Source organism: Budorcas taxicolor, chromosome 4 (genome assembly GCF_023091745.1).
Source record: "Budorcas taxicolor isolate Tak-1 chromosome 4, Takin1.1, whole genome shotgun sequence".
Lineage (NCBI taxonomy): Eukaryota > Metazoa > Chordata > Mammalia > Artiodactyla > Bovidae > Budorcas > Budorcas taxicolor.
Genome location: NC_068913.1, coordinates 59523766 through 59547519, shown reverse-complemented (window position 1 = coordinate 59547519; position 23754 = coordinate 59523766). Strand labels below are relative to the sequence as shown.

Sequence of the window (23754 nt, the reverse complement as noted above, 5' to 3'; positions counted from 1 at the left end):
GTTTTCTGAATCCTGACTTAGCGCTGTTTTTAAAACTCAAAATGAAAACATACTCTGACCATCCTTTCTGCTCTTCAGGGTCCAAGATCTTTATTTCTAACTTTTAGAAGGAGGTTTGCTAGTCAAAACGTTCTCAGCGAATACCACTGAAACTCGCTCTCATCCTTGATAGCTTAAAACATAATTTCAACTTGAGAGATTCCCCCCAGTACTAAAAACATACCCTATCTTTTATCACAGAATACATTTAAAAGAAAGAGGCACCCATTTAAGCTAGGTAAGAAAGAATCTGAACAGATTCTGCATACTAACGGGAATCTGATGTCATAACCTTAGTTACTTCATAAGCAAGATCGCAGGTAAAAAGACAGGCTTTCTCCATGGAATATTTGATTAAAATTATTGATTTATAGGGTATTACCCAAGACCTCCAGAAAATATCCCGTTTGCAATATATAGAGAGAGTTAAGTGCCTTAAACCACATTGTGCTCTGTCTCTCAGTCCTGTCTGACTTTGCAACCCTGTGGACTGTAGCCCGCCAGGCTTCTCTGCCCATGGAATTTTCCAGGCAATGCAGTGGGGTGCCATTTCCTACCCCAGGGGATCTTCTTGACCCAGGGATCAAACCCCTGTCTTCTGCAGTGGCAGGCAGATTCCTTACCACTAGCACCACCTAGGAAGCCCTAACCCACATTAGCTGCTCTCTTAATGAGAATCATTAAGAGCTCAGCAAATAATGAGTTAATTCATTACAAGCCCTTCCCCCAGAAAAGTTCCCTTCAGTATCTCATTCTTCTTGCTGCCTGTATATAAACAACTCCAGGTAAGTATTAACATGCAGGAATGTACAGAGCTTGGCTTCTCAGTTTCAAAGGTGAAGAGCAAGGTTATCTTTCATGATCCTTTTGCTCAGGGAATAGGTTCTGTCTGCATCAGTTTCAGCTCATGCAAAAAGAAGAAAAGATACTATGCAACTTAAATTATCATTATCTTATTTCAACACACTGAATCATCTAAGTGGGGAAAAAAAAACAACCTCTAAATGGACCAAGTCAATTAATTTGAGTCCTTACCAAAATCACATGATATGCCACAGGGAAAATACCAGAAGCAGCCTGAGGGGGGGAAATAATAAATAATGCTAGTTTTAAGAAACTGCCATTATATAAGGATAGAAGCTAACAGGAAAACAGTAGTTTAAAAGTTTTGTTTGAATTAAAACACAATTTTCATATCCTTCTTGTCCTTGCTGTAATTCAGGAAAGTAAAATTAACATTATTTTGAAACATACAAGTAAATCAAGCCTGAAAAGTAGTTAAAAAGCAATCGGTTAGATGACACATTTCTGTTGCCCCAGAGTAACTATGTACCTGTGTGAGCTCACTAGGTACTAGTATCTCTCTCTCTCTCCAGTTGCTAAGTTGTGTCCGACTCTTGTGACCCCATGGACTGTAGCCTGCCAGGCTCCTCAGTCCATGGGATTCTCCAGGTAAGAATACTGGAGTGGGTTGCTATTTTCTTCTCCAAGGTACTAGTATAGGAATGCCTTCATGGGAAATAGATGGGGAAACAGTGTCAGACTTTATTTTCGGGGGCTCCAAAATCAGTGCAAATGGTGACTGCAGCCATGAAATTAAAAGACGGTTACTCCTTGGAAGAAAAGTTATGACCAACCTAGACAGCATATTCAAAAGCAGAGACATTACTTTGCCAACAAAGGTACATCTAGTCAAGGTATGGTTTTTCCAATGGTCATGTATGGATGTGAGAGTTGGACTGTGAAGAAGGCTGAGCGGTGAAGAATTGATGCTTTTGAACTGTGGTGTTGGAAAAGACTCTTGAGAGTCCCTTGCACTGCACGGAGATCCAACCAGTCCATTCTGAAGGAGATGAGCCCTGGGATTTCTTTGGAAGGAATGATGCTAAAGCTGAAACTCCAGTACTTTGGCCACCTCATGGGAAGAGTTGACTCATTGGAAAAGACTCTGATGCTGAGAGGGATTGGGGCCAGGAGGAGAAGGGGACGACAGAGGATGAGATGGCTGGATGGCATCACTGACTCGATGGACATGAGTCTGAGTGAACTCCGGGAGTTGGTGATGGACAGGGAGGCCTGGCGTGCTGTGATTCATGGGGTCGCAGAGAGTCAGATACGACTGAGCGACTGAACTGAATGTTTTACACACCTATATTTTACATTAGGAACTAATTTATTTATCTGATATTTGTTGGTTACTCACTATTTGAAAGACACTGCAAGGCCCTGTCAAGTTATAAGGCAATCCTTGACCTGTGTGAATTTGAGACCTATTAACAGAAGTAAAGTTTATATCTGAATGTTTACAATGCATCACTATATAAGCATCATGTCTGCCTTAAGAAATGCCAAATTATGTAACATAGTTTATTTGTTTTTAAATGAATTCCTGCATTTGCCTGTGAAAAATTCAATGATGAAGAAGACATTTAAAGAATAACTACCATCCCTGAGAATAACAGAAGGACAAACTATGGTTATTTAAGCAAAAGAAATATCAAAATATAAGGTATGCTTTGCAGGTAACTACAGTCTTAAGAATTCTTGGAGGTCATGGAGTTAATGGCTAATTTTATTAAGCAAAATATAAAATATTGTATTTGATTCTAATCCTACTATGACAAAATTACAGAAAAAATGCACACATGTTTTAAAGTTTAGGTGCTATAATTAACTATTCAGACATGTGAAAATTCATCCTATTTTAAAATTCCCAAAGAAAGCAGGACTGAAAGATGATTACGAGAAGACTCAATCAGACAACGCATTTCTGGTGAACATTCGCCCTGTGCTTGGCTTTATGGAGATACAGAGAAGAATCAGAGGGGAAGCTGCTTGATGTAGGGAATATACCTCTTCACAATTCTATCCATAGTGTGTAGCACTAGCCCAGAGGGGATCATTGGTTAGTGTTCATATTTTTAGGAAATGAACTTAGAGGAATGACCGACTGACTGGCTGACTGAATCCCTAACTTGGTCTCAATCTATTCTTAGAAAAATATTGTACTAACTTGCCATTGGAAAGCTAAGAGCAATGCTAAAAAGATAAGAACACAAATAGAAAGGGCTGAGAAAAACCACTCAGAGCTGAGGAAAGATGGTTACATCAACTGAATATCATCTTTCTTTCTGAGATCCCTAGCAGTCAAGGAAAGAAGGAAGCAATTTTGTAGTTCTTATTGTCTGGCTAAAGGAAAACACCAGTCTTCAGAGAAAGACATTTTCTTTGAACTATATTACAAGTAAATTTTTTTTTTTTTTTCTTGTAGAAGCTTACATAGAAGGAACTCTGGGTAACTTACAGAGCAATGATGTTAAAAGCTTCTTGGAGAAGATGAAGAAAGGCTCTTGCGATGTTCATGTATTTTAAGTGACTTTTGATAAAACTTAAAGAATGGTAATGAACTATAACCCAAAAAAAGCATTTTTATTGGTAGCTAAGCTTGTTGCTTTCTGGCGATGGTTTTAACATAAATTTGGGGACAATGGAGAGGAGTAAGTGGTGAATATCACCAATCTCAAATGCCAGCAGTTTCCCTGAGATTCTATTGGCAAGATATTGGCAAAGAAAGCTCAGAGAGAAGACTCCTGTGTTTGTTAATTCAGTGTTTACCACATGTACATCTAAAGCTTAGAGTTAGAAAATAAAGGCCTGAATTTGAGGATGTTAGAACCAGTTTTTAAAAAGGGGACCCTCACTAAAACCAAGAGAAAAGGAAGTTTACAGATAATTCCGTACATTTTAATTGAACAACTTCCTTTTATTTCTGAAAGTCAGGCTAGAATATATTATTAAGACTAATTTATTGAGGATATTATACAAGAAATTCAGACTTTAGGTTTTTTAAAGGTGTTAAACATTTTTTTTTATTTTTATATATCAGTGAATGTGTTTTTAGAAGCATTTCATGGGAAGTATGAATTATCATCCATATTGAATTATATATTTGTCTGAATACTTTAGTAAAGAGGAGCATACTAGGATCATATTTACTCAAGGAACTATGCCCATATAATTTCTTGAAGAAAAAAATAATGATGAGAATTTTCCTTTTATCTTTACCATCAATAATTTTATTACACCAAACTAAAAGGAGAAAGTGTGCAGGCAAAGTCAAGATACCATAGGCCAAGAAAACTGTTAATACTGACGGCTTTGTCTGAATTACCAATTCTACTGGTTGATGCTTTGCTGCAGTTCATGGAAGAGTCTCTAAAATGAGCAACTTAGCAGTGATAACTGCTAGTCCAACTCCACAGTACATCATCCATGACAATGAGGGTGGATTCTGAAATTCATTTCCATAACAGTTCTGTGAAGTTGTGCCATAAATTATTTTAACACAAAACTGACCTTAAAGGTGCCCTAAAATATTAAATACATAATGTTTAAAATATTTATTAATCATATATTCTTTATTGCAAAGTCCTATCTGTTCAACAGAATTCACGCACTTGAAAGAGAAGCCTGATGGTTTCTTCTCTGATCCCTATTTTCTTTTCACTTCCAAGTTTCTAATTCATTGTGGATGTTGTTTGTTTCACAAACAAAGCATTGCTTTGAAGATCATTGTAGAGAAGATCATCAGGAAATGTGAGGAAGTATCACACCAGTCAATCCTACTGGAAATCAAGCCTGAATATTCATTGGAAGGACTGATGTTAAAGCTGAAGCTCCAATAATTTGGCCATCTGATGCAAAGGGCAGACTTCTTGGAAAAGACCCTGATGCTGGGAAAGACTGAGGGCAGAAGAAGAGGGTGACAGAAGATGAGATGGTTAGATGGCATCACTGACTCAATGGACATGAGTTTGAACTTTAGGGGACAGTGAAGGACAGGGAAGCCTGGTGTGCTGCAGCCTATGGGGTCACAAGGAGTTGGACACGACTTAGTGACTGAACAACAACTAAGTGAGAAATCTGAAGAAACAGATACAACTGTGGGTTAGAAACAGTTTGAGAATGAATATGACGTTGTTGTTCAGTCGTCCAGTGTATCCAGCTCTTTGGAACCCTATGGACTGCAGCACACCAGACCTCCCTATCCCTCACCATTTCCCAGAGTTTACCCAAGCTCATGTCCATTGCAACAGTGATGCCATCCAGCCATTTCATCCTCTGATGCCCTCTTCTCCTGCCCTTGACCTTTCCCAACATCAAGGGCTTTTCCAATGAGCTGTCTGTTCACATCAGATGACCAAAATACTGGAGCTTCAGCATCAGTGAATATGCAGGGCTGATCTCTCTTAAGATTGACTGGTTTGATCTCCTTGCTGTCCAAGGGACTTTCAGGAATCTTCTCCAGCACCACAATTTGAAGGCATCAATTCTTTGGCATTCTGCCTTTTTTACGGTCCAGCTCTCACAACCATATGTGACCACTGGGAAGACCACAGTCTTGACTATATGGACCTCTGTTGGCAGAGTAATGTCTCTGCTTTTCAACACTCTGTTTAGGTTTATCATCGCTTTCCTGCCAAGAAGCAATCGTGTTCTGATTTCATGGCTGTAGTTACCATCTGCAGTGATTTTGGAGCCCAAGAAGAGAAAATTTGTTACTACTTCCACCTCTTCCCCTTCTGTTTGCCATACAGTAATGAGGCCAGATGCCATGATCTTAGTTTTTTTAATATTTAGTCTTAAGCTGTACTCTGCTCCTTCACCAGCATCAAGAGGCTCTTTAGTTCCTCTTCACTTTCTGCCGTTAAGAGTGGTATCATCCACATATCTGAGGTTGCTGATGTTTCTCCTGACTATCTTAATCCCGACTTGTAACTCATCCAGCCCAGCATTTCTCATGATGTGTTGTGTATAGATTAAACAAACAGGGGGACAGCAGAAAGTCTTGTACTCCTTTCTTGATCTTGAATCAATCAAATGTTCCATACAGGGTTCTAACTGTTGCTTCTTCACCCACATACAGGTTTTTCAGGAGACAGGTAAGATGGTCTGGTATTCCCATCTATCTAAGAGCTTTCTACAGTTTGCCAAGATCAACACAGTAAAAGGCTTTAGCGTAGTCGATGAAACAGAGATAGATGTATTTCTGAAATTCCGTTGCTTTCTCTATAATCCAGTGTATGTTGGCAATTTGATCTCTAGTCCCTCTTCCTTTTCTAAACCCAGCTTGGAAATCTGGAATTTCTTGGTTCACTTAATGCTGAAGCCTAGCATGAAAGCTTTTAAGCATGACCTTATTGTCAAGGAAGACAGAGAGCACATAATCAGACTCCCTCTCATCCACAGCTGAATGGCATGTGCACCTGATCTAATGATGTTTCTTTTCTGTGTAAACTAATTTTTAGAGTTTCCCATGGATCAGTAGAGAATTTCTGAATGGCCTAGTAGGATGACAACAAAACCAGAAAACATGCAGACACACCTTAAGCAACAAAAAAAACTAAATCTACAAAATTCATAAAGTATCTCCTGGATGTGCACACCCACCAACCCCTTGAGAAATTATAAAAAGGAATGAACCAGTTTGTCCAGAGTTGATACTCTTGTTTGAATGAAAATATATCTATATAAACTATTTTTCTCATAATAAACTTCCCTAAGATAATACTTTTAAGATTATCATGGCATCTTTACTCATTGTTACAAAGGGCATTTGTATATTTTCTTGAAAATGACAGGCTGGCACCATTTGGCCCCAACTACATTACCCCTAACAAGTCTCATGTAGCTGGATATTAACCAATCATAACTTCTTTACATGGTGCAGTTGGTAAGGGTAGAATGTCTATGATGGAGGGTGAAGAAGTGCTCCCAAGATGAACTGGTCTGTTCCACAGCTTTAGCCCACTACTTTGAAATGGGAGCCATTGGGCCTAGAGCTTACCTTAATAGGGAATGTGAATCAAGTATTTCAAAAAATCCTAATAAAACCAAAGCACAAGGCTTACAGTCTATACTTTGATAGATTCATTTTTAATGTATGGATTCCTTTTAGCTTATTGACTTTGCTGTGCATAGTTGAAAATGATGCCAGACCTAAGTTTCCACCACCTTTCTAGATCCATCCAGAAAAATCAAAGCTGTGCACATCCTGACATAAAGCCCACGTTACCTGCTATTTACATAGCTGATACAGTTGCCCTTTTAGGGTTGTCTTGCTGTCTGAATCTAATATTCTGCTTGGATTGAGTTTTCCCATATGTTGCTTGTGTTAGCTTTATTCAAACTGCCCAAATTAGAAATGAATGTATGTGCTATATATCTCAGTCTCAAACGTGGATTTTTCAACTATGTGCTTGATTTGTACTTTATGCTGTTGAAATTGCTGTTCTTATGTGGACTAACTTGGCTGAATGAGATTCTGAATAAAGACTGTAAAAAAAAAAAACAACCCAGCAATGCCCTTTAATCAGATCCTAGAGCAGGGGTCTCCAACCTCTGGGATCTAATGCCTGATTATTTGAGGTGGAGCTGATGTAAGAATAATAGAAATTAAGTGTACAATAAATGTAATGTCCTTGAATCATCCTGAAACCATCATCTGGTCCCCAGTGCCAAAAAGCTTGGGGACTGCTGTTCTAGAGGATTGGGTAAGAGAATAACTGACCTTCCTGCTTATCTATGCTACTGAAAATCTAGCTAGAATTAGAAATTGAATAGCACTGTAGAATGTGAAAATGGACTTCATCTTCAATTATTTCAGCTGCAAACCCTCTGAAACTAATATAGGTGGAAGGTCAGAGTTAGACACAACCAAAGTCCCTTTATGGGTATAAATGGAAGACAGCTAGGCCCTGGACATATGCATTTGTAAAGGACAATCTCTCAGGGTGACACAGCAGGGTTGTCAAGATCTGAAAGACAGGATAACAGATACTGGACAAGTAGCAGATCCTGGATGGCTTTACTTACTGACTGATAGAATGATTGCCTTATATGTGCTCTCTCTGGCATTGACTCACTGGGACAGATAAAAGACAGCAAGCCCATAATCTTAGGATCCTCTTAGTTAATAGGTCTCATTCTATGCAGCACCCAAGATCACCAAACCTCCGGTGTATCTCTTCTAAATATGTGAAGCCCTGGGGATACACTGCAACTCTGTGATATATATTCTTCATTGTGTTAGGAGTGAACATAAGTAAAATCAAATTTCAAACCAACTCCAAGTCAATGATCTTGCCTGTCTTTGAATCTAAGTAAGATTCCTTGATTCAGCTTGGCACAGATAGAAAGTATAATTTAGAATGAAAATTAAAGCCAGCTTACATTAGTAAAAATTTGTTTCTGAATTTTCATGAAAGTAGAAGATTTGGGATGAACTAGGTGGTATGAGAAATCTCTTGAGAAATCTGTATGCAGGTCAGGAAGCAACAGTTAGAACTGGACATGGAACAACAGACTGGTTTCAAATAGGAAAAGGAGTACGTCAAGGCTGTATTTTGTCACCCTGCTTATTTAACTTATATGCAGAGTACATCATAAGAAATGCTGGACTGGAAGACACACAAGCTGGAATCAAGATTGCCGGGAGAAATATCAATAACCTCAGATATGCAGATAACACCACTCTTATGGCAGAAAGTGAAGAGGAACTAAAAAGCCTCTTGATAAAAGTGAAAGTGGAGAGTGAAAAAGTGGGCTTAAAGCTCAACATTCAGAAAATGAAGATCATGGCATCCGGTCCCATCACTTCATGGAAAATAGATGGGGAGATAGTGGAACCAGTGTCAGACTTTATTTTTTGGGGCTCCAAAATCACTGCAGATGGTGACTGCAGCCATAAAATTAAAAGACGCTTGCTCCTTGGAAGAAAAGTTATGACCAACCTAGATAGCATATTCAAAAGCAGAGACATTACTTTGCTGACTAAGGTCCGTCTAGTCAAGGCTATGCTTTTTCCAGTGGGCATGTATGGATGTGAGAGTTGGACTGTGAAGAAGGCTGAGCGGTGAAGAATTGATGCTTTTGAACTGTGGTGTTGGAGAAGACTCTTGAGAGTCCCTTGGACTGCAAGGAGATCCAACCGGTCCATTCTGAAGGAGATCAGCCCTGGGATTGCTTTGGAAGGAATGATGCTAAAGGTGAAACTCCAGTACTTTGGCCACCTCATGCGAAGAGTTGACTCATTGGAAAAGACTCTGATGCTGAGAGGGATTGGGGGCAGGAGGAGAAGGGGACAACAGAGGATGAGATGGCTGGATGGCATCATGGACTCGATGGACGTGAGTCTGAGTGAACTCCGGGAGTTGGTGATGGACAGGGAGGCCTGGCGTGCTGCGATTCATGGGGTCGCAAAGAGTCAGACACGACTGAGCAACTGAACTGAACTGAACTGGTGGTATGATTACATTTATAAGGAATTTTTGTTTTAAAGATAATTTATGTATGTAGTTTCATAGGCATAACACCACATTTTTTAATTCTATTTTTTCCATATTGTTAGGTGGAGTGCTATAGGTTACTTCAAGTTAATATCCCATAGCATTATTTTGTAATTTTATTTATAAGTCTATCATAAAATATTCAAGTTATAAAGAGCTCATTATCTTGGGATACTATAAGGATTAAAAATAAAGAAAAGTATAATAAAATTGTAAAATATAGCCTTCTATTCAGAATACATATTATTAGCATGTTCTTTCTTATGGGCCATAAAAACCACCAACTATATACAAGGTTTCTTTATCCAGTAAGTAGTAATGGAACATCTGCTTTCTACAAAGCACAGCCCTAAGAACCATGAGCACATAAAGCTAAAAAACAAAAGCCTGTCCTTGAGAAACATGTAAAGAGAATAAAGTGCAAAGATATATACGGAGAAATAGTAGAGAAATTACAAGGCAACATGAGCAAGCTGCAGGGCCCTATGTAACAGGGCACACTTATGGATCAGTTATGTGTTCAAGGATGACTAAAGGTATGATCTTTGCCCTTAGGGAGTTCATTGTCTGGAAGGATAGACAAATGAATATTAAAAATGTTCATTTTTCAGTGCCACATAATGTTACAGGAAATGTGCATAAGTGCAGATTGTAAATATTTGCTATAATTATAAATAATTACTAAGATATTCTCAAGATCAGTACTATCGTGCTTTTCTATCGAAGGCTTCTTGAAATAGCTAAGTTTGAATCTGAGCCTTGAAAGACACAAGGATTAGGACAGATAAAAGGACAGCTCTGTGGAGGTATTTTGGGTGTTAAGAACAAAATGGATAAAAACCTTAAGGCAGGAATCTGTAGTAGGAGCTGTGGAGGGAATGTGTGAAGATCAGACAGGAGATGGGGGTTAGAAAGTGGCTGTGAGCCATGAGTTGCAGAGCCTAGGGATGGTGAGTGGACTTCAAACTTGAATACCAACTCAGAGATGGGACTCAATTGGATGGGCCACAGAGAAACACTGGAGGCTGAATCATTCCTGTTACAGACTAAGGTCTCTAGAAAGGCAGGCTCTGAACAGTTTGGTGTTCAGGATGTTTATTAGAAGTGTCCTTGATGTTAACACTTAGGGAGGATGAGAAATCAGAATAAAGCCCAGGGAGAAGTCAGCTGACTCCACAGGAGCTCTGGAGCTGAAATAGCCAGGAAGCCAGGAAAAGTGGTGTTGTGTTTTTATATTGCTTCTGCAAGAAGGCGCTACCTATGGGCCATTCCAGGAAGAGATGTGAATAGGACCATGCAGCTATCTGTCACCAGGGCAATCCCTGAAGTGGCTCACATGCTGGCCACTGGTACTAAGTCCATGCAGGTGTGACTCCTGGACACAGAAAACTTTCTGTGTCCTTTGTTTCCTTTTGTAGGCACTAGTTTTCAGCCTTCATGACCTTCCCTGAGTTCCAGAGAGAAGTTTCTAATCAGGGAAGAGATGAAATGCAAAGAAAAGGGAGGAACAGCCGAAAAACAATAGTGCAGCCTTGGGGCAGGGTCCTAGGATGTTCCAGGTGGTGCTAGAAGTGAAGAACCCATCTGCCAAATCAGGAGACATAAGAGATGCAGGTGCGATTCCTGGGTTAGGAAGATCCCCTGAAGAAGGGAATGGCAACCCACCCTAATATTCTTGCCTGGAGAATCCCATGAACAGAGAAGCCTGGCAGGCTATAGTCCATGGGGGTCACAAGGAGTCAGACATGACTGAAGCAACTTAGCATACATTCATAGGGCAAGGTCCTGGTTCCACCTCAAGGGATACATATATAACAGTATCTTTGAGCTGTTTTATGGAACTAAAAGCCCCAACAAGTGAAAGATGTCAGTATTCTTCATCTCAGAGAAGGTCACAGTTAGACAACCTCAAGAAAAGGAGAACACCTGAGGCCACAATAATAATAAAGTACAGGCCTTGCACACACCCTGATCCTTATCAACCCTGCCCTTGAGTAGTGTGTTAGTCAGTCGTTTCTGGCTCTGCGACCCCATGGACTGTGGCCTGCCACTGCCAGGCTTCTCTGTCCATGGGATTTCCCAGGCAAGAATACTGGAGTGGGTTGCCATTTCCTTCTCCAGGAGATCTTCCCAACCTAGGGATCGAACCCGGGTCTCCTGTATTGCAGGCAGATTCTTTATCATCTGAGCTAAGGAGACTGAGGCTTGTCCTTGAACTAGTGCTTGAAAATTCCTCACCAAATCCTGCAGTGTTGAGACACAAAGTTTTGAGAGGCACAAGCATGCTGTGTTCCCCTCTTCACCTGGCAAAACAATAAAGCTGTTATTTCTACTTCACTCAAAACCCTGTCTCTGATATTTGCTTTGGCAGCAGTGCACAGAGGCCAACTTTTGGACACAGGTAGCACTTTCAGCAGCTGGGACAAATCATTCCTTGAAAGAAAATCTGAGTTATAATTACCAGTTTCATTTAACAGTGCAAAAGGCAGTGGTTCTCAAAGTGCAAGAAGGAGCAACTCGTGAAGATGGAAGTACAGCATTTAAGGAATTAGGCCTCCGAATGACCTAAAAGTGCAGAACAAAACTGTCATGCTAAGACAGAACTGTCACGTGAGAGAAAAACAAACCTCTATTATTTTTGTTTGACTGTTTAACCTTTACCTTTAATTGTACATCCACAGCTGTATCAAAAGAAAGTACTTCTAGTTAAATAAGGAAATTAGGTCATTTATGTCCTTCAAGCTCCTGAACTGCTTGAAAGAAGTTCAACTTAATTTTAAGTATTATCATAGATGCATATTGAAGTATTTCCTATTCGTGAAGATAGTGCAAACTAAGTCAAACCAGTTTTAAGATAGGTAATTCAGATGTACTGTTAAAGTATGTAGGAAGTGCTTTATCTATTACTGACATAATGTCAATTACCTAAAGTTTAATAGAAAACTTACTAAAAATTTTCTGTAAGTAACATTTATAACACCAAGCCTTACCAGCGTGATATCTGATAACTTTTGGTTAAGTATAAATCACTTCTAGAACATAAGCTTCATGAAAGTAATTAATGGCTTATTTGCCAAATACACAGAACCTAGAAAATATTCCTGGCATGTAATAGGCATGGTATAAGACTGTAGAATGAATGAGTGTAATTTCTTTCATGGTCTAACATTTGTAAAAAATAAAAATAAAAAAAGAACAGATACCTACAAAGTATTGAAAGGTTTTTATTTATCCTGAAACATATCAAGCCTTCTCAAAATCAACCACAATGAAGTATTTGTTTAAATTACATAAAGACAAAAAAACATGATTCTATAACAAAACTTTCAGTATTAGACTCACTGATAAAATTCAAGGTTTATGAACAGTTGTGTCACGGGAAAATATAAGCTCCTAGAACTCAAGAAAAAAGTAAAATATATGAAATTGTATTCTATTACATAAACAGTGAGTTCCCTTATAATAATGGACCAATACTGGACTTACAATCCTGGCACGTTTTAAACATGGCTTTTATTATCTACAGTTATGTTTTAGAAATAGTATTTTGACACTTTTCTTAAATCTACAAATGATTGAAGTGGTATAATGTTAAACCCAGTGCACATACTTTATACCAGGCAAAAAAGATCAAAAAGACTTTAGGTTTGGCATTATCTAGTCTAGGGCTTCAGTCAACTATTAATTCTATAAGTCAGTCAGTGAACCAGGTATCTTTGTTCCATTTTAAGACCAAAGAACACATTCTTAACTGGGAATTCTTGCCATTCGATTGCAGAGGGATCCTACTGGGTAATTTGATAGATAGGTAATCTATAAAACTACCTGGAAAACAGCTCAGCTCCATTGCATACGTTTAAGGTAATGAGCTCAAATGTAAGTATAAGTTTAAGAGTTCACTCATGTTCTGGCCCTGTGGTTCATCATTAAGGGTGACTCCGTTTAGACTTCACTATGACATAATTTTTCAATATGTTTACTGCAGATATTATTTTCCATCCATTTAACTCATAGAAACATTAACAGAATAACATGACAAGATGCATTAAAATAGAATAGGGAATATGGAAGAAAGATACAGTATGAATCCAAGATGGCATTAAACTTATTTTATTACTAGCGAAGATCTATGCAGTTTCAGAAGTATTTTATGTCTCAGTCATTATTTGTGTGCTTTAGAAGATAATCCTCTTCATTATACATTAAGAATGAAGAATTTTCCACAAATTTTCCAAAATGAAATGGCCTCAAGAAATATATCCACTGCAATGTATACTGCACACTAAAATAGCAGTTACGATAGTAAAATATTTCTTTGCTCAGACATCTGACTGCTAATTTCTGATTAATGTCCTAATACAGAAATATGCTCCAATTCAAATGCTTTTTTTTTTAATCCCCTCTTCAAATACTCTGGCATATTCTGAGAATGGTAATATGAAAGATGAGAAAATCTTAAATCTTGCCAGAAAATATAAAGGAATCTTAAAAAGTAAAAAGCAGTCAGAAAAAAATGTAAATATTTTCTTAGGACCAATTGCTAGGTAATCAAGTAGTCCCCACTCTCTGCATAAATTTTTAAGTCACTATTGACAAGGCTTGTTTTGGGTCTTAGTTTTATAATTTTGCTGGTATGTACATTAAAGCCAAGAATGCTCCAGTTTTATATATCCCGCAACATCTGGGGCTTCCCTGGTGGTGCAGAGGTTAAAGCATCTGCCTGCAATGTGGGAGACCTGGGTTCGATCCCTGGGTCGGGAAGATCCCCTGGAGAAGGAAATGGCAACCCACTCCTGTATTCTTGCCTGGAGAATTCCATGGACGGAGGAGCTTGGTGGGCTACAGTCCATGGGTCGCAAAGAGTCGGACATAACTAATCGACTTCACTTTCACTTTCTGTAGACTCTTACTTTGGTTTCCCTTTTCTGAGCACCTTCCTTCTTGGAGCTGATTCTTCTAGTCATCAGGGAGTTCTGCCCCATTTTAACACTGATGTAGTTAGCTCCACTCTAACATAGGATCCTCTTTCTTATTCTCATCCCAGGAGGACATTTCTTTGTTTGGCCATTGAAAATTCAATTTGAAGAGTGTATCTGAATTTCCTGTGTATTAGAAAATCCTGTGTTTGTTTTAACTATCTCTATATCAAATAAAACAAAAAAGATACAACCCCCCTCCCTCTTCGTAATGATGTCCCTTTGTTAGTTGCACCTTCCTTCTTACAGTCAATGAGACACAAAGTCTAATTTCTGCCAAGTAAGTATAAGATTATTTGAAATAAATTACTTAGGACTTAGCATGAAAGCTACTCGTATTCCGCAAACAGTTATTCAGGAAAATTATTATAATACATGTATACATATGTCTTTAAAATGTCTCTATGTGTAGAAATCTAAATTTATCCACCTAAATTATACCACCTTTTTAATCTTAGTTATTTCAGATATCATCCTATGTAGGAAAAAGCAAATTTTTAAATTTAATATGCAAGTCCTGTCGTCCTCACAAAACTGACCCCCAGCTACACCACTGATTCATTCTCAACTTTCCTTCAAGACAGATTTAAGTTGCAAGAAATGAGTGCAACTTCTGCCCCAGTTGATGATATGCATTGACTTAATATCCATGTGTTAAGACTGCAATGTTTTATAAAGCTACACACTGCAGAGAGGTTTTTGCTTAAGAAAAAAGTTACAAGCGAGTTAGGTGCAATGTTTTCAAGGGGTTTTAACTTCACCTTAAAATAAAAGATTGTTGATGTAAGGATGATAAATTGTAAAAATTATGAATTTTCACTATAATAATGACATTGTACTACATGTCTCTCAGTCAATTCTGCTTAAAATATATATTTTGACAGAGACAAAAGTGATCTCAAGATATAGTAAGGACTATAAAACTTCATTTACATATGTTCCATTGAGAATAATTTCATTTTTAGGTTGTGCCAATATCCTATACACACCTAGGAATTTGACACGGTGGCATAAGGCTATATAACTCAGAGCATCCACCAGGGACTCAAGATCTTACTACACTTGCTGTCATCCAACACTTCAAATCTTTAGCCTAAAATTATAATAGGGGTAAGGAATAAAGAGTTTCTTTATTTTAGGCAGCACAGTCACGGAAAGGCTAATTGTATCTTCTGAGCTATTAATTGCCTTAGCTCCAGGATGACTATATAAAACATATGGTGTAAGATTTTAGCAACTGTCCAGAGCCGTGCACAGAGGGCATTTGGCTTCTTTTTGTAGAGAAGAACCGAAGGTAATCCCTTTGCAGCTGCAGTGCAGATGGTTTTCTTTACACCATTTCACTGAATACTAAACAGAAACTGGAAAAAGTTTGAAAACATAACAAACAAACAGCTGAGTGTTAGTTTAAATGCTCTTTGCATCCATCAGAGAGAAGCATTCAGAAACTCTGGATGTTTACCAGATAGTTTGAAAGGAAAACAGAGATGTGAAAACGGAATAAAATGATTTTGAAATTGTACCTAAATATGGTTCTGTGTGGTTTTCTTCAAAGTAACAATATAATTAAATCTCTCTGAAACTTCAATTATGGGTGTCATGATTCATAATCCTCCACATCATCAAAAGTTTAGGTTTCTCTAAAAATAAGCTGAGATGAATAAAGCTGAAATCACCTATTGCTAAAGGAAGTATTTGAAAATCATGTCATCTGTTAACCTTCATTCTTGCTCTCTGGTGTAGCAACCTAACATGCTGTCTTCCTTTTAAATTAAATTGTACAGTGAAGCTCGCTTGCCATTTCGATTTCACATCATTTATTCTAGTGTGACAGAAAGAAAATGCTACATCAAAGATTAGTCAGTAGGGGAAAAAAGCAAAGTCATGTCAACAAAGGGGTCTGGCCTGTTAACATGCTAGGAAATAATAACAGTATATTAAGTCCACTGGAAAGCTTTACGATATTAATATACAAAAAATTCAGTTATATGAATGTGCTTGATATTCTTCTAAACATATTGGTTGTTGCAGTAACAAAATATTGTCATATGCTTAGCATTTCATGGGGCTTCCCTGGTGGCTCAGATGGTAAAGAATCTGCCTGCAGTGCAAGAGACCCTGGTTTAACCCCTGAGTTGGGAAGATTCCCTGGAGAAGTGAATGGCTACCCACTCCAGTATTCTTGCCTGGAGAATTTCACAGACAGAGAAGCCTGGTGGGCTACAGTTCATGGGGTCGCAAAGAGGCAGGTATGACTGAGTGACTAATACTTTCAATTTCATACATAACTAGGAAGAACATTGCCAAAATATTGCCACTTTAGTTTCTAATTACGGATAAGATTATGGCGAGCATTTATGGATAATTTTTCTTAGCTAACTTGTTTCAGTCAGATGCTGTCTGTTTGTCTAAAACAAACAACTTTCATATTTAAAAAGTTATTTTAAAAAATGATGTGATATTAATAATAAGCAGGCCTCAATCAAAAGTTGATATTTTATGTAAAAGTAAGTTATACATTTGGTAAACAGAATAATTTCCAAACTTCCTAGAAGTCAAGCATTACAATGAAGGTCTCCTCGAAACTGAAAATAAACACTGCATTTCTCTAACAGAGCAACTATGGACTTCATCAATTGGACAGTTTTGGAGTTGTAAATAGAAATATGATTTAGCCAAATTATGTTCTGAAACCCTACTATCAGATGGCATCAAACCCCATGTTATCTAAATGAAAATGAACTCTTCCTCTTCTCCACTGCTCAAGTCTTCCCCATACTTGAGTTCCATAAAGCAAACAGAAATTGCCTTGCATTATGAAAAAAAAAAAAAAAGGCAAAGACACTGCATGCCAATGCCAGCTCTAAATGGTTGGTCGTTGGTGTGACGTCTTTTTTCCTAAATGTCTGCCATCTGGAGCAGGCATCCTCACTGCTCTGTCTTGCCAGCATCCATCTCATTCCCAACTTCTAGCTAAAACTGTTTTGCATATCCCTTGTTTAGTCCCCTGAATTCCTTTCTTCTCACTTGCTTGCCTTTCACTAAACTTGGTAAAACACTACAATGGCTGCATTTAATTATCTTATCAATGTTCAGCTAAAAAGGACAATACCAAATTCACATATGGCTGCTGCTATCATTTGCAGCCCAATAAGTAAAAAAGATGCTTTACATTTGAATCCTTCAACCAGGAAAGTTGTGCTATAACACATTGAAGAAATAATTGGTTCCAACTTGATAGACTATGTTTCCAAAGAAGCTGAGAAGACTGCCTTAATATGCTGGGAAGCACTTTTTTAGATACATCAGTTACTAACCAACCTAAAAGAAATGCTGAAGTGTTGGCATGGGAATGAACGCTTAAGTTTGTGACACACAGCTGCTTGTCAGTCCTCTGGCCCTGTAGAGGGCTTTCATGGGCCTCAGGTATACTGAGGAAGCTCTTGCTTCTCAGCAGCAGAGCCTGAAGCTGGAGGAGAAAGAGCCTATAGCTTGATTCAGCTTGAGAATGAGTTAGTCATGATGAGAGATACATGAATCCATTACATAGTACTGGGAAATTACTTGGGTCTCAAATGACATGGTTTCCCTCAAACTAATAATACAATTAAATCTGTCTGAAACTTCAATTGTGGGTGCCATGACTCCTTATTAAAAGATTATGCTTCCCTGAAAAAGCACTGAGCTGGGTAAAGTTGAAACCATTTCCATTTCTGTGAAGACTCCAACACAGAGCACCTTCTATCCTAGGATGAGAAGAGGGGCTCAAGTGCAAGCACAGGAAGCAGAGCCTGGGCTGAATGAAGGACGTTTCAGACAAGTTTCTGATGATACCACACCCATATGTTTGGGTATTTTTTACTCACTTGGCAGGTTATAATGCTTAGGTAATGAGACCAGTAAAATGCATCAGTTCTTTGTTGGATTATTAGCCCTTTTTCCTAAGGATTGCTATTATTTTTTAGCAATTTTCTCTATTCCTAAAACATTGCAAAATACTTTAAATGTTCCATGAAATCTAAAAGGACCATAAGGTTCAAAGGGTAGAAAGACTTTTACTTTGCCAGTTCTAGAATAACCTTAGTGTCTAATAAAGACAATGCCACAGAAAATCCTAAAACTCACCTCTACACAGCCTTAATGCCAAGCATCAGCTAGTGAGAAATGTGATAAAGGGTAATATATTCATAAACAAATGAGGAGTGATAATCTATTATAAATAGCGTACTGGGCTTTTTCATCAAAGTGCCTATATAGATGAAGGGCGGGTGTACCAAAAACTTTATGTTTATCCTTATGATTTGTCCTAAGTATTAGTTCAACTCTATAAAAATTTAATTCAAATTGAAAATCTTCCATGTATTTTGTTTTATATATATAGTTTAATATTTATGCTATGTTACCTTTTAATTACTATAGTGGTACGTACTTGCTATAAATAAAGCAAGAAATCTGAAGGGAGTATTATCATGCAGAACTGCTGTATTTACTGTTCAGCACCAACTGTCCCATTGGAAAGAGCATCCTGGTGTTCCTCATGGAAAAACCATCCATCCCCAGCTGTTAAGACTGAGGTTTGGGTAGATCATCTCCCGGCTTTAGGGTGAATCCACCCAATACTAGTACTCTCATCCTCTGGCCAAAAAAATTGGCACAAATATAAGCCAATGAACTAAGCCATTTTACCAAGATTCAAATTTATAACATGGCTGCTTCTTCTGCTTCTATTTCCATTCTCCAGGTATAATCATTAATATCAGTTTGGTATGTTTCCATTCAGACTTATTTCTCTGTTATATATATTTGACAATAAAATAAGCCTATACAGACATATGCATGTGTATATATATATGTATATATATACACACATACACACTGATGATCATATATATATGCCTACAAGTAAAGTTTCTAAATAGAGTGGTAAAGTGTATGAAACTAATTTACTTTTACTCACATCTTTTCATTTTAGGGCAACAGACACACATTACTTTGCTTAATCATAGCATAATACTCCATCACATAGAAAAGGCATACTTTATATCACTAGTAGGGTATTCTATCAGTGAGCTATGATAGGAGAAAAACACTGGATAAAACAATAATCTCATTTGCGAATCTCATTTGCCACTATCATTAGTTGGCACCTCAGGAATGCCATAAGATGTAGAAGTAGCCAGGTGGCACAGTGGTAAAGAATCCACCTGCCAATGCAGGAGACACAGAGCAGGAAGATCCCCTGGAGGAAGAAAGAGCAACCCACTCCAGAACTCTTGCCTGAAAACTCTCATGGGCAGAGGAGCCTGATGGACTACACAGTCCATGGGGTCATAAGAGCTGGATGCGACTGAGTGACTTGGAATGCGTTGCTAAGGGGACAGAGTCCTTCTGAAGAAATTGAGCCTGTGAAAAAGGTTAAAGAGACTCAGCGGAACTCAAGGAAAAAGAAAGATGTCATTTGTACCCAGTCTCACTGCTATCTTCCTCATATTCTCACCTGAGAGAGCAAGATCTAACATCAGAAGACTTTCTTTCTTTAACAGGGCAAAAAAAAAAAAAAAAAAAAAAATCATGCTTTGCTTCTAGTAAAACCAGGCTTACATTAGCCTTGGAATTGAGCCCTAACTCCTGAATCAGAATTGAGAGTTTGGGATTGAAATCTCAATTGACTCAAAGGAGACGGAAGTTGGCAGTAATGAATGCAGATCTGAGGAAATTACAAGTATGCAAAAACCAAGACCCAGGGGACCACCGGCTGTTCATAGGTTCATAAGCAAACATATGTAAATGAGTTGGCTTTATCAAAGTCCAAAACTGCATGTGTCCATTTAATTGATCATTAAATAAAAAGTTTCCATATGTGGACCATAGCAACTAGTATATCCTAAGTATTAATTCCTTAGATCAGGAATCATATTCCCTCAATATTCCATATAGAAAACATGTTTTTTATGTGTACAGTATATTATGTTCAGAGAAGTTACTGAAGATTGATGTCTCTTACCCTTTACTTTTTCATACTTATTGAATATTTAATTAACTGTAATGATGTGCTTAAAGACTTTTGTTTATGAGATTTTAAGTTCCTTTGGGAAAGAAACCACATCTGTTTTATTCTGTAGTATATCTCTGGCATATACACCATGTGTTTGCCCTAGCCAGTGCATTTTGCTCAGTGTGTTTGTGAGCAATGAGTAGGAGAAAAAGGAGGAGAAAAGAGGGAAAGAGGAGAAGAAATGAAAAAAAAAAAAAAATGGAGATGGAAGATAAAGAAAAAGCCTAAAGAAGAAAACAAAAAAACCCCTTATTTCTAAATCATGCATATAGTCTGCAATATTATCCCATGAAGACAAGATCTTTTTGCAAAGTAACTAAGAATAGGATGGCTTGAAGGAAGCAGATTACAATGGCTCCCTTTTGTTTTTCATCTATTCATACCTAAAATTCTATATATAGACTTTATTTACTTACACATTTTTCCCTTCTCAAAAAGGCAGGTCAAGCAAATGTCAAGTCTATTTTTATTATACCAAAGTACATGTATACTCACATAAGTGGCATTTCAAATGGTACTGAGTCTTTCCTATGCCAGCTAGAATACTTAATAACCCCCCAGAACATCTAAAGCCGCACAAAACTGAACAAGAGTTATATGAAATCACTCTGCAGTTAAGTGTTTTTCCCTTTATTAGGCACTATCCTCTCTTTTCAGGATTAAGCACATTATGGAAAAGCTGTCATAAAATCAAAGGATATTGAGTGAAAAGAGGTACATGAAGAGTCTTCCTAACTTTTGAAATCATCTTATTTTTATATTTTATTCAATAACTAATTATTCTAAATGGAAAAGTCTCTCATTTGAGCAAGAGAAAACAAGGTCAAAGTTTTTTTTTCCTTTTTGATTGAACCATTTTATCAGGAAAAAGTACCATTTTGCAACATTTACTTCATGTCTGTACTTTGTAATTCTTAAATGTCTGTAAGAGTTTAGATTATCTAAAAACATCAAGTTTAATCAAAATGGAGCTGCCAGGGAGAATGGGAGAAGAATGTATTACTACAATTAATTGTAGCTCTAACACAAGGAAGCTAAAAATTCTAATTTTGCTTAGAAAGAACAGAAATTCCAAGTGAATACTCAGAAATTTCATCATTTCCATATAGATATTTTCCCAAGCTAATTTAATATTTATTAAGTCTCTACTAACTGGGAAAAACACAAGCTGGAATCAAGATTGCCAGGAGAAATATCAATAACCTCAGATATGCAGATGACACCACCCTTAAGGCAGAAAGTGAAGAGGAACTAAAAAGCCTCTTGATGAAAGTGAAAGCGGAGAGTGAAAAAGTTGGCTTAAAGCTCAACATCCTGAAAATGAAAATCATGACATCCAGTCCCATCACTTCATGGGAAATAGATGGGGATACAGTGTCAGACTTTATTTTTGGAGGGCTCCAAAATCACTGCAGATGGTGATTGCAGCCATGAAATTAAAAGACGCTTACTCCTTGGAAGAAAAGTTATGACCAACCTAGATAGCATATTCAAAAGCAGAGACATTACTTTGCTGACTAAGGTCCGTCTAGTCAAGGCTATGATTTTTCCGGTGGTCATGTATGGATGCGAGAGTTGGACTGTGAAGAAGGCTGAGCACCAAAGAATTGATGCTTTTGAACTGCGGTGTTGGAGAAGACTCTTGAGAGTCCCTTGGACTGCAAGGAGATCCAACCAGTCCATCCTGAAGGAGATCAGTCCTGGGATTTCTTTGGAAGGAATGATGCTAAAGCTGAAACTCCAGTACTTTGGCTACCTCATGCGAATAGTTGACTCACTGGAAAAGACTCTGATGCTAGGAGGGATTGGGGGCAGGAGGAGAAGGGGACAACAGAGGATGAGATGGCTGGACGGCATCACTGACTCGATAGATGTGAGTCTGAGTGAACTCTGGGAGTTGGTGATGGACAGGGAGGCCTGATGTGCCGCGATTCATGGGGTCGCAAAGAGTCGGACACGACTGAGCGACTGAACTGAACTGAAGATTAAAACAGCCACAACTTTGAGAAAACGGTTCTAAGTAGCCAAAAAAAAATTACCAGAGTATAATATTCTAATAATTAAATAATATAATGCTTTTGCCTAAAAATGTCATCACAAACCAATAAACTATTTTGGTTGTTAACACATGTCCTGTATTTACCAAAAAAGTCTGATTTCTTTTGTCAACAAAAAAATCTGTGAAGTATAGAACTATGTAAATTAAAATTTAATTTCATGTAGATTTCCAGTAATTTATTGCTCAGAAAATTTTAATCTCATCATAAATGCATATTGTAAATATGTAATAAACCATAAGACACAATGCAGTCACAGTACTTAACTTGCTAACATGCATTTATTATGATGTTTAATTTATCTCCTCCTCATTGAGCTGGGTTCTTTGCAGGTTACACAAATGAAACACATGGTCCTTTTCCTATAGAAGATTAAAATATAATTGAGATGATAGCAAGCCTCATAAAACCACACTGAACCATAATTGCTCAACTGTGAGGTGCCACGAAAAAGTGCTCTGGGAATATAACTCAGTAAATCAGCATAGACTGGAGGAGTCCACAGAGGGTTCAGCCATTAGCTGAGATTGGTGTGGGCCCTTGCTGGAATGTAGGGTGTGGATGAGTACAGGAAGAGAAGAAGCTTGGTGTCTATATGAGCAAGCCTCAGAGAGCTGGGGGAAATAAGGCTGAGGTGGAACTGAGAAAGGCCATCAAGCTGAAGCCTTTAGGGTGTGATTTTGACCTTTGTGTGTAAATGTGTAGCATAGGTTTTGACTGATATGCAGAAGTATGTTCAATTTGGAGCAAGTGATGAGGGCTCAGGAGGTCTGGCAGAAACATGGTAAATGCAAGGAAAGGGACCTCTTAGATGTGCTGATGAAGGAAGTGTTGCTTCCATCATTTCCACTCTTTCATCCTTGCGGCAAACCAAGGCACCAAGATCAAAAGTAACAAAAGCAGGGACCATAGCCAGCAAGGTTGTTAGATTTTCATTATGAACTTCTTAAACTACCCAGTTGATTTTTTAAATAAGCAAGTCCTCAATGATTTTACTAAATAAAATGCCCCACTGCAAAAAAAAAAAAAAAAATCCTGGGAATTTTAGCACTAAAGGAGCTCAGAATGGGAACGAAATGAGTGATAGTGCAAATTAAAAGGAAGAGGTTAAAACTTCCAGTTAAGTAATTATAACAAACTCCATCTCCCAAGCAAAGCTGTAACTAGTCATTTTCATGGTGTGCTTAAATTAGACTGGATAAAAGTGTGCTCCTTAGATCAATTCCATTTTTCCTCATAATTTCTCTGTATCATGTAACTAATTTAGTTTAAGACTATAA

The 23754-nt window shown here is 37.9% G+C and overlaps 1 protein-coding gene across 1 annotated transcript in view; it reads right to left on the bottom strand.

Moving 5' to 3' along the window:
• IMMP2L (inner mitochondrial membrane peptidase subunit 2) overlaps positions 1-23754 on the bottom strand; it is a 954974-nt gene that overhangs the window by 132250 nt on the left and 798970 nt on the right. The window lies entirely within an intron of this gene.